The 14,364-nt window shown below is 42.0% G+C and overlaps 1 protein-coding gene across 2 annotated transcripts in view; it reads right to left on the bottom strand.

The window, feature by feature from the left end:
* gli3 (GLI family zinc finger 3) overlaps positions 1-14,364 on the bottom strand; it is a 164,502-nt gene that overhangs the window by 41,606 nt on the left and 108,532 nt on the right. The window lies entirely within an intron of this gene.

Genomic DNA, 14,364 nt, shown 5'->3' with positions numbered 1-14,364 from the left:
AAGCCTTTGTAACCTGTTGTGAAATGATTCTACTATCATTTACATACCAAATAATATATTGTAATATACTGCATATTGTCGCAGGAGGCTACGCCTGCAATACATATTGCAATATACATTTTACAGTAGGCCCTATCGCCCATCCCTAAATGCTACAATACATCTCATATACAGTAGCCACACATGCAGTTTCTACTTCCCAGCTTTAAGGCCCAGCCTGAGTACTGGACTTGAGAAGTCTCTCCTCCAGGGCGGAGACAAAAGAGAAAGCGAGCGAGCGAGCGACATTCCGCCGTCTTTCTACGCAGACATTTCCTCGGATCAAAGCAGGCTTTAACCGCGGCACCGTCATCACAGGGAGAGCATCGACCCACTCGCCGCTGACCAGAACTGAATTACTGTAGCGCCACAAAGCGCCTTCATCACACAGTCTCACAGAAGGGAAGTCTTCAAAAACAATGTGAACTTATTTCCCTTATCAAAAGCCCTTTTTATATACGGAAATAAAAAGTTGACAAAAGTTTGAAGTGATTTGTCTCTGTGTTCATTTTAATTGGCTAGGAGGGGTAGGAAACTTCATAATGATGGTCCTCATCACAAAGGCCTTCCCCTGAGGATGAGGAGAAGTCCTTATATCAGGCAGACATTAACAGGCTGAGAGATTAGACCGAATTAGCCCCCCCGCCCCCTTCCACTCCATCTCCACCGCCCCCAGAGGACCAGTGTGCGGCGACAAAGGACCCCAGGAGGATGCGAGGATGAGGAGGGAAAGTGTAGAGCTGGGCGTGAAGAGTTTTCTGCGAGACCTGGCCAGAGAGTTTGTCTCATGGTGACCTTGAGCGAGGCCAGGGGAGGGGAGCGGAACAGCCCAATTACAACCTCCGCCCCGTCCCCTGATCCCCACCGACCACCGGCCCCCTTCAATCCGCAGCAGCTACAACTAATGAAAGAGCTCAGGCCGGGGGCCAATAATGAGCCCTGCACACATTATTAAAGGTCGGACATAGAAACAAACACACACACACACACTCACACACACACACACACACGCACACACAGAGACACACACACACACACACACACACTGCTAAGGACGCCTTTCTTTAACTAGCCCAGAGGGTCTGTTAGGGTGTGTTCAAGGCTTTCACTGTATTTAAGTGTGTGACGACACGTCTCAGTGATGCTGACACACACGTCAAACGAGCTACACAGTGGTACCTCGTTTTTGGGACCCCCCACTTTTCAAATGAGTTGGTTTTTTAGCGAAAATGTTTGCTAAAATTTGCAGTGGTTTTCATAAACCACTGGGCTGGACAAATTAGTCAGTGTGTCTGAGTGTCCATGCAAAGAATTCCATGCGTTGCTGACTCAGTCTCTTTATTTTTTTAATTGATAATAATTGCAATATAAGCCGACATGGGGCCAAAGAAAGTTGCGAGTGCCATTACTTTAACAAAGAAGGTGAGAAACACTGCTGAATTCAAGAAAGGTCACTTAGCAAAGCACAGAGGTACCTTTCCCATCACTTCCTCCTTCTATGCCCATCGATATATTCACCAATAATAGTCTTTAGTAACTGTACTAATACATTTTAAGTGTATTTTGCATTGTTCTCTGCATGTAAAATATAATTAGTCTGAATAAAACATGTTTTGTGTTAATATTTTTGGGTGTCAGGAACATTAACATTATTTTGTATGGAAAAATTGTATTCCGTTTTCATCTGATTTTTTGGAACGGATTACAAACAAAAAACAAACTAATACTTCACTTTAAATTTGGTGTATGCAAATTATTTGAGGCAAGATGCTGTTTTGATTGCAGAATTTTTCTCAACAAGATTACGCAGAAATGTCGTTCAATTTCTTATTTCAATACTTATTTTCGAAATAGCTTCTCTCCTTTCTTTTGCATTGGTTATGTTATGTTTCTAAGTACTGTCAAAATGTTTTGATTAGGGCTTTCAAAAATAACGACCTTAAAGGGGTCATATTAGGATTTTAAAACACTTCCTTGTGGTCTACATAACATGTAATGATGGTTCTTTGGTCAAAATTGTGCATAGATTTAGTTTACAAGCCGCTTTCTGACCGTCTCTTCAGGATGCGCAGTGCATCCTCTTCAACAGCGTCTTCCCTCTGTCATCCATGTTGTAGTTTTTAGTGCTTCCATAGCGAATTTACAGACAGATATAATTTTGAACTATACGCTACTTTTTATTAGAAATGGCAACAGCGGATGATGCATGTGCATGTACAAACGTGTACAAGCCAGTCTTCCCCACAACAAGAGGATAGCAAAACAAACAAAAAAGAGCTTATTGACAACAGCGCGGACAAAGCAGTTTGGGTACATTTCTACCATGTCCGCTGACATCACAACTGGGAAAAATGTCACAAATTTGGCAAATTCCAAACAGCTTGTTTGGAGGAAATATGAAGGAAGGCAAGATTGTGTTGTTTTTTTGTTTTATTTTAAACTTTAGGGACCTATGCAGAACCCAAATACACAAAAACAGGTAAGAAAAGTTGGTTCTGCATAATAGGTCCCCTTTAGGAGATGCTATTATTCACAAAAAATTATTGCATTAATCAGGTATATATGCAGGTTAAAGGCCTACTGAAACCCACTACTACCGACCACGCAGTCTGATAGTTTATATATCAATGATGAAATCTTAACATTATAACACATGCCAATACGGCCGGGTTAACTTATAAAGTGACATTTTAAATTTGCCGCTAAACTTCCGGTTCGAAACGCCTCTGCGTGTGACGTATGCGTGTGACGTAGCCCGGCGAACACGGGTATGCCTTCCACATTGAAGCCGATACGAAAAAGCTCTGTTTTCATTTCATAATTCCACAGTATTCTGGACATCTGTGTTCGTGAATCTGTTTCAATCATGTTCATTGCATTATGGAGAAGGAAGCCGAGCAAGCAAAGAAGAAAGTTGTCGGTGCGAAATGGACGTATTTTTCGAACGTAGTCAGCCACAACAGTACACAGCCGGCGCTTCTTTGTTTACATTCCCGAAAGATGCAGTCAAGATGGAAGAACTCGGATAACAGAGACTCTAACCAGGAGGACTTTTGATTTGGATACACAGACGCCTGTAGAGAACTGGGACAACACAGACTCTTACCAGGATTACTTTGATTTGGATGACAAAGACGCAGACGTGCTACTGTGAGTATGCAGCTTTGGCTTTTTTTTGCGTATGTACGTAACTTTTTTAAAATATATAAGCTTTATGAACCTTGGGTTAGGTGAACGGTCTTTTGGGCTGAGTGATTGTGTGTGTTGATCATGTGTTTGAATTGTATTGGCGTGTTCTATGGAGCTAGGAGCTAGCAGAGGAGCTAGGAGCTAGCATAACACGTACCGTACCGTACGTGCGCGTCACGTACATAACTTTTTAAAAATATATAAGCTTTATGAACCTTGGGTTAGGTGAACGGTCTTTTGGGCTGAGTGATTGTGTGTGTTGATCGGGTGTTTGAATTGTATTGGCGTGTTCTATGGAGCTAGGAGCTAGCAGAGGAGCTAGGAGCTAGCATAACAAACACGCAGGTGTTATTATGCAGTTAATTTGTGGCATATTAAATATAAGCCTGGTTGTGTTGTGGCTAATAGAGTATATATATGTCTTGTGTTTATTTACTGTTGTAGTCATTCCCAGCTGAATATCAGGTACCGTGAGTATGCAGCCTTGGCTGCTAAACATTCGATAACTTGACCGTATGTGCGCGTCACGTACGTAACTTTTTAAAAATATATAAGCTTTATGAACCTTGGGTTAGGTAAACGGTCTTTTGGGCTGAGTGATTGTGTGTGTTGATCAGGTGTTTGAATTGTATTGGCGTGTTCTATGGAGCTAGGAGCTAGCAGAGGAGCTAGGAGCTAGCATAACAAACACGCAGGTGTTTTTATGCAGGATTAATTTGTGGCATATTAAATATAAGCCTGGTTGTGTTGTGGCTAATAGAGTATATATATGTCTTGTGTTTATTTACTGTTGTAGTCATTCCCAGCTGAATATCAGGTCACCCCCGGCTCTCACAGCATCTTCCCTATCTGAATAGCTTCAACTCCCCACTAGTCCTTCACTTGCACTTTACTCATCCACAAATCTTTCATCCTCGCTCAAATTAATGGGGAAATTGTCGCTTTCTCGGTCCGAATCTCTCTCACTTCATGCGGCCATCATTGTAAACAATAGGGAACTTTGCGTATATGTTCAACTGACTACGTCACGCTACTTCCGGTAGGGGCAAGCCTTTTTTTAATCAGATACCAAAAGTTGCAATCTTTATCGTCGTTGTTCTATACTAAATCCTTTCAGCAAAAATATGGCAATATCGCGAAATGATCAAGTATGACACATAGAATAGATCTGCTATCCCCGTTTAAATAAAAAAAATTCATTTCAGTAGGCCTTTAATCAGACAATTAATTTTGAGCGTACATGCTCCTTTACCGTAACCGTGCACGTTTACCTGATAGGTGGAGCAGGTTGTTATGCGGTTAGTGATCAGGTCAATGCAAAGATGAGTGAGGAGACTCCGATTGTTGTCCAAAATAAAATAGACTTTAGATAAAACTGTTCCCAAGTTTTGAGCAAATAAGTGTATTCAGGTAACACAGTTAAAACATTTTCTTGTATGACATTCTAAAAATAAAATTGCGTCTGTGTCCAAATATTGCGCTCTTTTATTTAAGTTCCTTTTGAATCATTTATTCTTAAACTGTGGTGTACCACGAGTGGACGCGGGCTCCATCTTGTGATACGCCGAAGAATCACTTGATTAAAGTACAGTGTTTTATTTTATTCAAAGTGTTACTGTTCAAACTGTTTGTGATGCTACAGTGGCCAACAACATTCAATATCATTCTCTGCCCTGTTTTTAGTGACTACTTAGAACTACTACGCTACAGTATTTTAACGTTGGTCATTATGGTGGTACTTGGTGGAAAAAAGTATGAGAAGCATCGCTTTAAATTAGACAAGCGACCAATAACCTTTGATTAATATTGGGTATATTCAAGATAAGTGAGACACAACACCAGCAGTGGAATGACACAGCTGCACTTTAACGCCAGACATGTCACAAAAAAACTCCCCAACAGGAGCACACGCAGCTGAAACGTATCCGGCTCGGGACATTTTTTACCTCATTTAGACTGCATTCCATTGCATCACACAGCATGTACATGATACTTATGTGTGTGTGTGTGTGTGTGTGTGTGTGTGTGTGTGTGTGTGTGTGTGTGTGTGTGTGTGTGTGTGTGTGTGTGTGTGTGTGTGTGTGTGTGTGTGTGTGTGTGTGTGTGTGTGTGTGTGTGTTGCTGCAATGCTTGCGTGCGACGCTTGAGGATGTTTTAAAGGAGAAGCCAGAGAAAAAAGGTTTTGGCTGCTATGACATTGATTAACCCTGTCTGCTCGTCTTGTTTGTCCAATTAACTGGGACAGTGAGGTGGTTAGAAAAAGAGCAAAGCGCATGTTGAGTAGTGGCAAGTCTGCAGAGCAAGGGGCACACAAACCAAGCATGACCCTTAGCATCTTAGCATCACCTGTTACTCACGAAACTAAATCTACGGTTTTGCACATTTGCCAGCTTCTCTCTGTGAAAGGGGCTTGATGGAGTGCAACCACGATAACAAACATATGATGTACCCGATTAACTTAAGACAAAGCAATGTGTAGAATCCTGTCACCGTGCAGGAAGTGTCAGTTTTCCCACACCTATCCAAAGATTTACGCTTCCCCCAATCCCCCAGACGACGTTTAGCCGACAGCGTGCAAGGAAAGAGTTAGTAACGGACATATGGAAACCATTTCCTTCCCCGTGGCTCAAAGCGGCGTCTTTTACGACATCGCATGTTAACACACGGGGCGGCCACAGGATGTTGTTTTATTTCCCTGCACGACTGTACATGCGCCAGAGTATAAATATGCCACCAGGAGATGTTGAAGGGTTTTTTTTTGACCAGCCAGTCCTTGTTTGCGCGTGAGGGTTACGTCAACATGTGATGGTTTTGGTTGGGCAGCCGCGGCCTAATTTTGACGGCTTCATTTAGGCACTGAAGGTATCATTGTGGCCGAGGCGGCTGGACCCGGCCGGTGTTGACACAGCGGTCTGCAACAACAGGAAGTGTGCCTTGCCGAATAGTTGTGGGTTGCGTTTGGAGCAGCTACACGTGGACGTAAAGAAATAGAGTGAAAGCAGCAGGACACACTTGGCTGTGGACGATAACGAATACATCATAACATATCATAGCAATCCCTAGATACCATGCAGCAGATGTGAGCAGTACTGAGGATGACATTGTTTGTTATGAGCACTCAGTTGCACCATTTGTATTATTGCATTAAAACAAATGGCAAGAAAAAGTCATAAACGTTGACCATCATCAAATCCATAACAGTCGTCCCTCGTTTATTACGGTTAATTGGTTCTAGGGTTGGGTATCGAGTATCGAGTATCGATTGGAACCGGGACTAACTTTCCGATTCTCCCGGAATCGTTCAAAAGTTTAAATTTCGATTCCTATTTTCGATACCAGTCAGCCGACCGGAAAAAAATATGTCCGCCGAACCGGAAGAAGAAGCCGCTGAACACCAACGAAGAAGCGCCCACCGCCGGAAGTGTTAGCATAGCCGAGCGAGTCAGTCAAGCTCAAGCATGGATAGCGGGCGTCGGCGGTCGAAAGTGTGGCTTTACTTTATAAAAAAAAAATGAAATAACCGCGAAATAACAGAGCTCCATGTCCATCAAGAAACGAGTGGAGAGAGAGCTGCAGATGTACCAGGACGTTCCACCGATACTTATGTCTGACGACCCTGCTGCATGGTGGTGGTCCGGTGGAACCAACAAAAGACTTATCCTTTGCTGTCAGATCTCGCTTTCTCATATTTATGCGTTCAAGCTTCTTCCACACCCAGCGAACGTGTATTTTCCACAGCAGGAGACACTATCTGTCCAGAACGCTCACGCATCCTGCCTGAGAAGGCGGATATGGTCATTTTCCTAAACAAGAACTGTCTCTGATTTTATACTGTACCTGCTGCTAATCTGGACTGGGTTTTGCAAGTTGTTTCTTATTGTTTATTTGCTTTTCTGCACCAGGTTAGCCCATCAGTGGGAGCACGGTAACCTTTTTAAGTACCTGCAGCATCATACACTTGTGTGTGTAAATGTGTTTTCATGAGGTTTCCTGCAGCATCATACACTTATGTGTAAATGTGTTTTCATGAGGTTTTCAAAAATAAAGCTCTCTTGAGGAAAGTGTACCCCTGGGAAAATGTATTCATAATTTATAATATTTATATTCAAGTTCATAGATTTGATATTTATATTGTAGTTGAAAACAGCCCTGTGAGGAATTTATAGTAAAGTTCATAAAAAGTTAATAGAATTAAAATTGATGGAGAATGTCAGACTATTTCATTCAGAAAGACTGTAGGTTAGCTAGCTCATTTAAAATATCCTAAACTTTTTTTTGACCCTGCCTCTTAAAAGAATCGGGATCGAGAATCGTCAGGAAACGGAATCGAAACAAAGAATCGGAATCGGAATTGTTCAAATTCAAACGATACCCAACCCTAATTGGTTCCAGATATGACTGTGATAAATACATTTCTGCAAAGTAGGAAACATCATGAGAGCCCCTTAGACATGAAATAACACCATCCTTTAACCTAATATACTGTAGTAATGTTGCCTGAGATTGAGCCAATCAGTGGCCACAATACTGAATTGGTTTGGTTTCCTCAAGTGTCCAATTCCACTGTTGCTATTTCTATGCTTGTAAATGCTTAATTTATAATCAAATAACTGTAGAATATGCTTACAAAATGTAATAACAATGTTTAAATCCTTGATGTGGTGAAGCGCAATATTTGAAGTGGGACGTGGCTAGGGACGACTGTATACAGAGGTGCCTCGGTTTTCTTTATTTCCTTCCAAAAGGTCCATAAAAAAAAGAAGTGTACGAAAAAAAACAACACAATTATTCCCATAAGAATTCATGTCAATTTTCCAGACACCTAAAATATTAACACAAAACAAATTCTATAGAGAAAAACTGGTCTTATATTCAGAAAACAATGTAAAACATATACATAAATAAACATTTAACATTACCTTTACCTTTATTTAAGTCAAGACTTTGTTGGTGAAACAATGACAGACACCACCTTTAAACTTTACTAAAGGATCTTTCTTGGATTCAATAGTTTTTCTCACCTTCTTTATCAATAGTTTGTTATGTGCACTGTTTGGCCGTATACCAGGGTTGTCCAACTTGTTTTTATTGAGGGCCGCATCGCAAGTATGGCTGCCCTCAGAGTGGCGCTTGTAACAGTGAATGAATATAAATGTATAATAGGCTCGTTGCACAACTTGCATAGGCAACAAATTTAGATTATTACATGTTTTACTAATTGATTGATGGATAACTTTCTTTGAAATCATAAGTGACAAGCAGATATTAAAGTATTCATTTTCAATAACCCCCCCCCCACTTATTGCATGATCAGATAATATCAAAGTGTAGAACATTTGCTGTCTGTCAAAAGAACAAATATGTTTAGCCAGAAATTGCCACATTTAATTGATGTGGCCCATCACATCCACCCATTTTCTACTGCTTGTCCCTTTTGGGGTTGGGGGGGTGCTGGAGCCTATCTCAGCTGCATTCGGGCGGAAGGCGGGGTACACCCTGGACAAGTCGCCACCTCATTGCAGGTCCAACACAGATAGACAGACAACATTCACACTCACATTCACACACTAGGGCCAATTTAGTGTTACCAATCAACTTATCCCCGGGTGCATGTCTTTGGAGGTGGGAGGAAGCCGGAGTACCCGGAGGGAACCCACGCAGTCTCGGGGAGAACATGCATACTCCACACATAAAGACCTTGAGCCCGGGGATCTAACCCAGGACCTTCGTATTGTGAGGCACATGCACTAACCCCTGTCCCACTGTGCTGCCATTAATTGATGTGGATTGCCAGATATACTGTATGTTGTAACAAGCCACGTTAATGATGTGGAAGGCCACATAATTTAATCAGGTTTGCCACAACATTTTTGTGGCCTGCAAAAGGCTGGAAATAATAAAGCACTTTCTGGCTTTCGGGCCACATTTAATGATGTGGCGGGCAAAAGTTTGACAACTGTTATGTATACGATAACCAAGACCGTAAACAAAAAATGACATTAGAAACCAAATTATATGAAAAGTGGTGCGTAAGAAAACCAATGTTCTATGACTGTACTGTCAATGCTCTAATCATAGCCAGACCGTTTATGTCGAGGACGAGGTGATAATTGAAGAACGCTAGTTATTTCTCAAAATTCTACACTGATTATATATAATAACAACCTTTTTTTACTTAAATAATGGTTTGGAGTACATGTGAAAATAGAAAGGAAAATATGTCTTTTTGACCATGTGGTTACAAGTAAATTGCACAACGCAGCTAACCTGACTCTCGCCAGATCCTTGTAGTTCGCTGAGCTCCACACAAGGATCTGGGACTTCTCAATAGGAGATGTATTTCAGATGGCGTGGCCTTGTAAAAAAATCATTGTATGTGATTGGGTAAACCACTTGTCCGTTATCTTGAATGACGTGCTACTTTAACCACTCACATCGAAATCAACCCGTGATGCTGAGGAGAGCGACGCTGGGAAATCCAAAACAGAACAGCCGACATATTGGATTACGACACAGCGAAAAGTTAGAGACCTTTTACTGAAACAAAGCAGCACTGTCAGTAGACGATCGATGTCGCAAAACAGTTGCAATAGTAGAATCAATGTCAGCACACGACTCCTCGCTGCATGCTGCCATTGTTGTTTGAATCAAATAGTCGCTTCGGCGCTACGTCACATCTATGAAATCCCGCCCGGCGATCCTGATTGGTTCGTTATTTTTTGCTATCTTGAAGGAGTTTGCAATGCCCTCGAGCCCAGATCCTTGTGTGGAGCTCAGCGAACTACAAGGATCTGGCGAGAGTCAGGTTACAACACAGCAGCAACAAAACCAATGTTATAATAGCGAAAGAGCAAACTGCTGAGTAAGCATTAATAGTCCTGAGGAGTTTGTTGTAAACAACAGTAGCAAGTGTAACATGCTCGTGTTAAAAGCGCATGCGGTGGTGATAGCGCTGCTATAGGACACTCAGCGGTTACTTGAACAGAGGCTTTAATTGGAGCATTTCTGGTATTTTGAATTCCCAGCTCCTTAAGTATTCTTACAAGGGGCCGAAGGAGGGGGTTGCCAGGCAGCCAGGGTAAATATGTGCCCCTAGCACCCCATGAGAGTGGTGAGGCACGACCCCTAACATCAAAGGCCTGGGTGGGTTCAGGGAGGAGGGGTGGGCCAGGTTCTCTATTCACGGACCCATCAAGCGGTATTCCCTATCAGCGGGATACCTCTGGAGGCGTGCCAGACATTCCCGTAAACTGCACAGTCAGTTCACGAACTGGCTGTTGACTGGAACAACCCCGCCCCCATCCCACATGGCCTTCCATGCTAACAAAAAAGATAGAGTGCATCCCTGCGGGCATGCTTCACGTCCAAGCTAGCTGAGTGACATTCATCAACGGGCCGGCGTGACACCGTCACGTCAAAACAAACGGGTCCAGGTGTTCTAACCGCCTGAATGAACTCTGGGGGAGTCATGAACCCGCACAATGGTGAGACGCAGGTGAAAAATGAGACTCACTCTGCAGGAAGTCGCAGGATTACGTCGTTAGGTTTTTTGGGGGGGGTTTTCATCCGCTGCAAGTCACAATCAAACGTATTTTCAGCCCCCGCGATTAAAAAGCAAAGCAAATCAACTGAGAGAACATGGAAGTAAAATTACACAAAATAAGACTGACTTTTTTTTGTTTTTTTAAATGGAGGTGTAGAACTTGGTGCTGATCCAAAGTAGGATTACTTTATTGCAAGTCGAGTTGTGCTCACAGGCGAGAGAGGCAGTGGAATTAGCCGCGATCCACGTCAGTGTTTTGACTTCCTGCGGCTCGCCCCGGGCTAGCGAGGGGCGAGGAGGCCACTCCCGGGTGATGCGGTGTTCAACTTCAGAGGAAAACAGGAAGGAAGCGCATCTATCTTTCCTTTTCCACTCTGTGGCCCTGATGCTTCCACACAAGGGCTCGCCTGGCGCCTGCAGCTAAAGTGCATCTGACCCACCCCCCTTACCATCCCAACCCTGACCCTTACCCTTCCCTGCTTTATCCAGAAAGAAGTACATGTGTGTCAGGTGAGAAGTGCGGATCCATGACTCGACTCTGCACGAAACGCCACCCCCCGCCCCCCTTCTCCATCCGGCAAATCACACGGTGTGGGTGAAATGAGAAGCCGCACAGTCTGGGCCTGAGTTGATCACAAACAATACGCGGCGCAGGCGCGCCGCTGGAGACGCTTAATCCTTCAGATTGATCTGAGGCGCAACGGGAGGAGGAAAAACAGGGAAGCATCAGGTACAAGACGGAATAATATGTTTCCTTTCCCGCGATGACATCCATCACTTTCTCCTAATACACACTTCCCGTGTTAGAGGAGGGACGGATGGAGAAGCCGGACAAGAAGGAAGGCTGGCTGGGAAGTGAGCGGCCTACTTTACTGTGGCCATTTCATCCATCTTGTTGGACTAATAAAACGTCAAGCGGCGCTCCTTGATATTTAATCATGGCCGCGGTGATGCCAGGCTCAGGCTGGAGCGGCATGGAGACAAACATGAGGGGGCGGGATGATGCAAAAAACAACAACCGCTAAACTCATGTGCTCAGAACTTTGTATTTTTGTGTATTTTGTGGCACAGTTTTGCCTCCCCAGGAAATGAAATGTATAAATGCAGGATTAAATTAATTGTAAAATAAATATTTTTAAGCAATGTATCCTACAGTACATGTTGATCTGATTGCGTATTCAATGAAAAAATTCAAAAGATTAATTTAAATACCAAATTTTCCGGACCATAGGGCGCACCGGATTATAAGGCGTACTGCCGAAGAGCGGGTCTCGTCAGGTTTATTATTTTTATAATTTTTTTCTAAATTGAAAACATATATTTTAAATGGAACATATAACATTTTGGTGTTGTTTACTTGAGTCATATTGCAATCTACACGTATCTCTTATGTGTGACTGCCATCTACTGGTCACGCTTATCATTTCACCATGTACCAAATAAAATAGCTTCGAGGTCTGTAAGCACAACCAAAATTATTTCCTACATTATGCGCACCGGGTTATAAGGCGCATTGTCGAGTTTTGAGAAAATGAAAGGATTTTAAGTGCACCTTATAGTCCAAAAAATATGCTACCTTAGAAACGTTGTGGCCTGTGCCCGCTTTCCAAAATTAGACTTCACCATGAAACCACCTTCTACCATCCTAGTCACGTCCGTTGTGTCCTTGGGCAAGACACTTCACCCTTGCCCCGGATGGCTGCTGGTTAGCGCCTTGCATGGCAGCTCCCGCCATCAGTGTGTGAATGTGTGTGTGAATGGGTGAATGTGGAAAAAAAAAAAAAAGACTTCACCATGAAATACAATCATTTAAATCCTTCAAACATGTTATATTTTTACATATTTGTGTCCTATTTATCATAACTATATTGTATTCAACTTTATTTTCTTATTTGAATCCTCAAAACAAAATCAATCAGTCCTGTTACTCTAACAGATTCCCCCCCTGAAAGAATTGGAACATTCCACAGGAAGTTGCATCATTCAGATCGTCTGCCAAAAGTAGGTTCACTTATTGATTTGTCTGTATATTCGTTCATATTTCAACTATGATTGGGGAGGTGCATTAAAGGTCAGCACCTAAATTACCTAAATTACTTTAATGACGATATTTGTTAATTTTTTTAATAAATATTTTTGTTGAATCCCTGTAATGGGCTTAGTGTCGTCATATCATGCTTTGAGTTTTTTGGTGTTTTCCTATGTTTGGTGTTTTAGTTCTTCTCTACTAGTAGGGCTGCAACTAACGACTATTTTGATAGTCGACTCATTATCGATTATCTTAACGATTCGTCAACTTGTCGGATTGTAAACCGTACACATAGTCAGTGGTTCTAATTTATTCATCAACTTTTGAATTCAGCTAGAGATTTTTTTAGGCATGTTTTTACCAACCACAAAGATGACTAATTCATTCAAAAATATGTATCTATTCTGTGACTAGGCTGCTCATTAGGCTGTTACAAAATGTAAAAACAAACTATTAAACTTTTGTCCATTTAAAAGTAAGGACAGGAAAAGTGCAAAATAAACAACTTTATGTACCTATGTTAAAAAAGGACAGTTAATGCAGCAGCAATAACAACAAAAGATATAAAAACAAAAGTAACCTAACTCAAACTCAAAAAGAAACAGGCATTTTGTGATGATGTGTTTAAAAAACTGCACACTGATATATCATTGATTATTGATTAACTCCTGGCATTTTTAGCACTCTAATAGACTCAATGTGTATAATAAATCATTAATTAATTCTTAACACTTTAGCTAACTAATAAATTGTATGATTAATCATATAATACCGGCGCATTGGTGCCTAATGTTGCGTGTGCAATTATTATTGGGCCTCTCTTAATTGCATTGCAAATTGACGCTGCTTTAAAAAGTACTTGAATTTATTTAGACAAAGTTTAGCTGGCGGACTTTGGCTAAAGTGATAGTCGAATACATTTTTCTTTTTACACAACTTTGTCTTACTGTAAGATAGCTAGCAGAGTACAAGCTAACAATCTTATCGAGTTGGGAACGCATCTTCTAGATATCCAACATTCCCATATCACAGATATGGCGTCATAAAAACATGATCTGTTTTGCAAAATAAACAGGGTCTTCATATTTTTAACAAGAATATGAGGAAATATTCCCAACCTTTACATGTTTTCACCAGCGAATAGTGGTGCCGACTCGTGTCCCTTTGGAAAAACATGAGTGATGACGTCACGACTATGTTGACAAATGTTATCGCGACAAATTGTTGCGCCGCTACTGTCTAGTGCTCTTATTTTGGTTGTACTTCCTTTGTTGTGTGTGTTAAAAAGACTGATGGGACGTACGCTAGGGGATTTCCAAACTTAACATTGAATGGAAAGGATGGACACGAGGTGGCTGTGCGTCTGAACAGGGCGTCGAAACAACCAAGGTCGGCTTCCGCCTGTGTCGAGGACATGTAGACGGACTGGGCCACATAGAGTCTATCGGGACCAGTTTGCCATTTAACCCCTCACATCATTCCTTTTAACTCCTCCGACAAGTATTGCAGGCTCTCGGCCTCCATGGCCTTAAAGTATCATATATTCCACTCAGCCATCTCTGCA

Source organism: Entelurus aequoreus, linkage group LG15 (assembly GCF_033978785.1).
Source record: "Entelurus aequoreus isolate RoL-2023_Sb linkage group LG15, RoL_Eaeq_v1.1, whole genome shotgun sequence".
In the NCBI taxonomy this organism is placed as follows: Eukaryota; Metazoa; Chordata; class Actinopteri; order Syngnathiformes; family Syngnathidae; genus Entelurus; species Entelurus aequoreus.
Note: the sequence above shows the minus strand (reverse complement) of the source record. Positions and strands in the feature narration are given on the sequence as shown.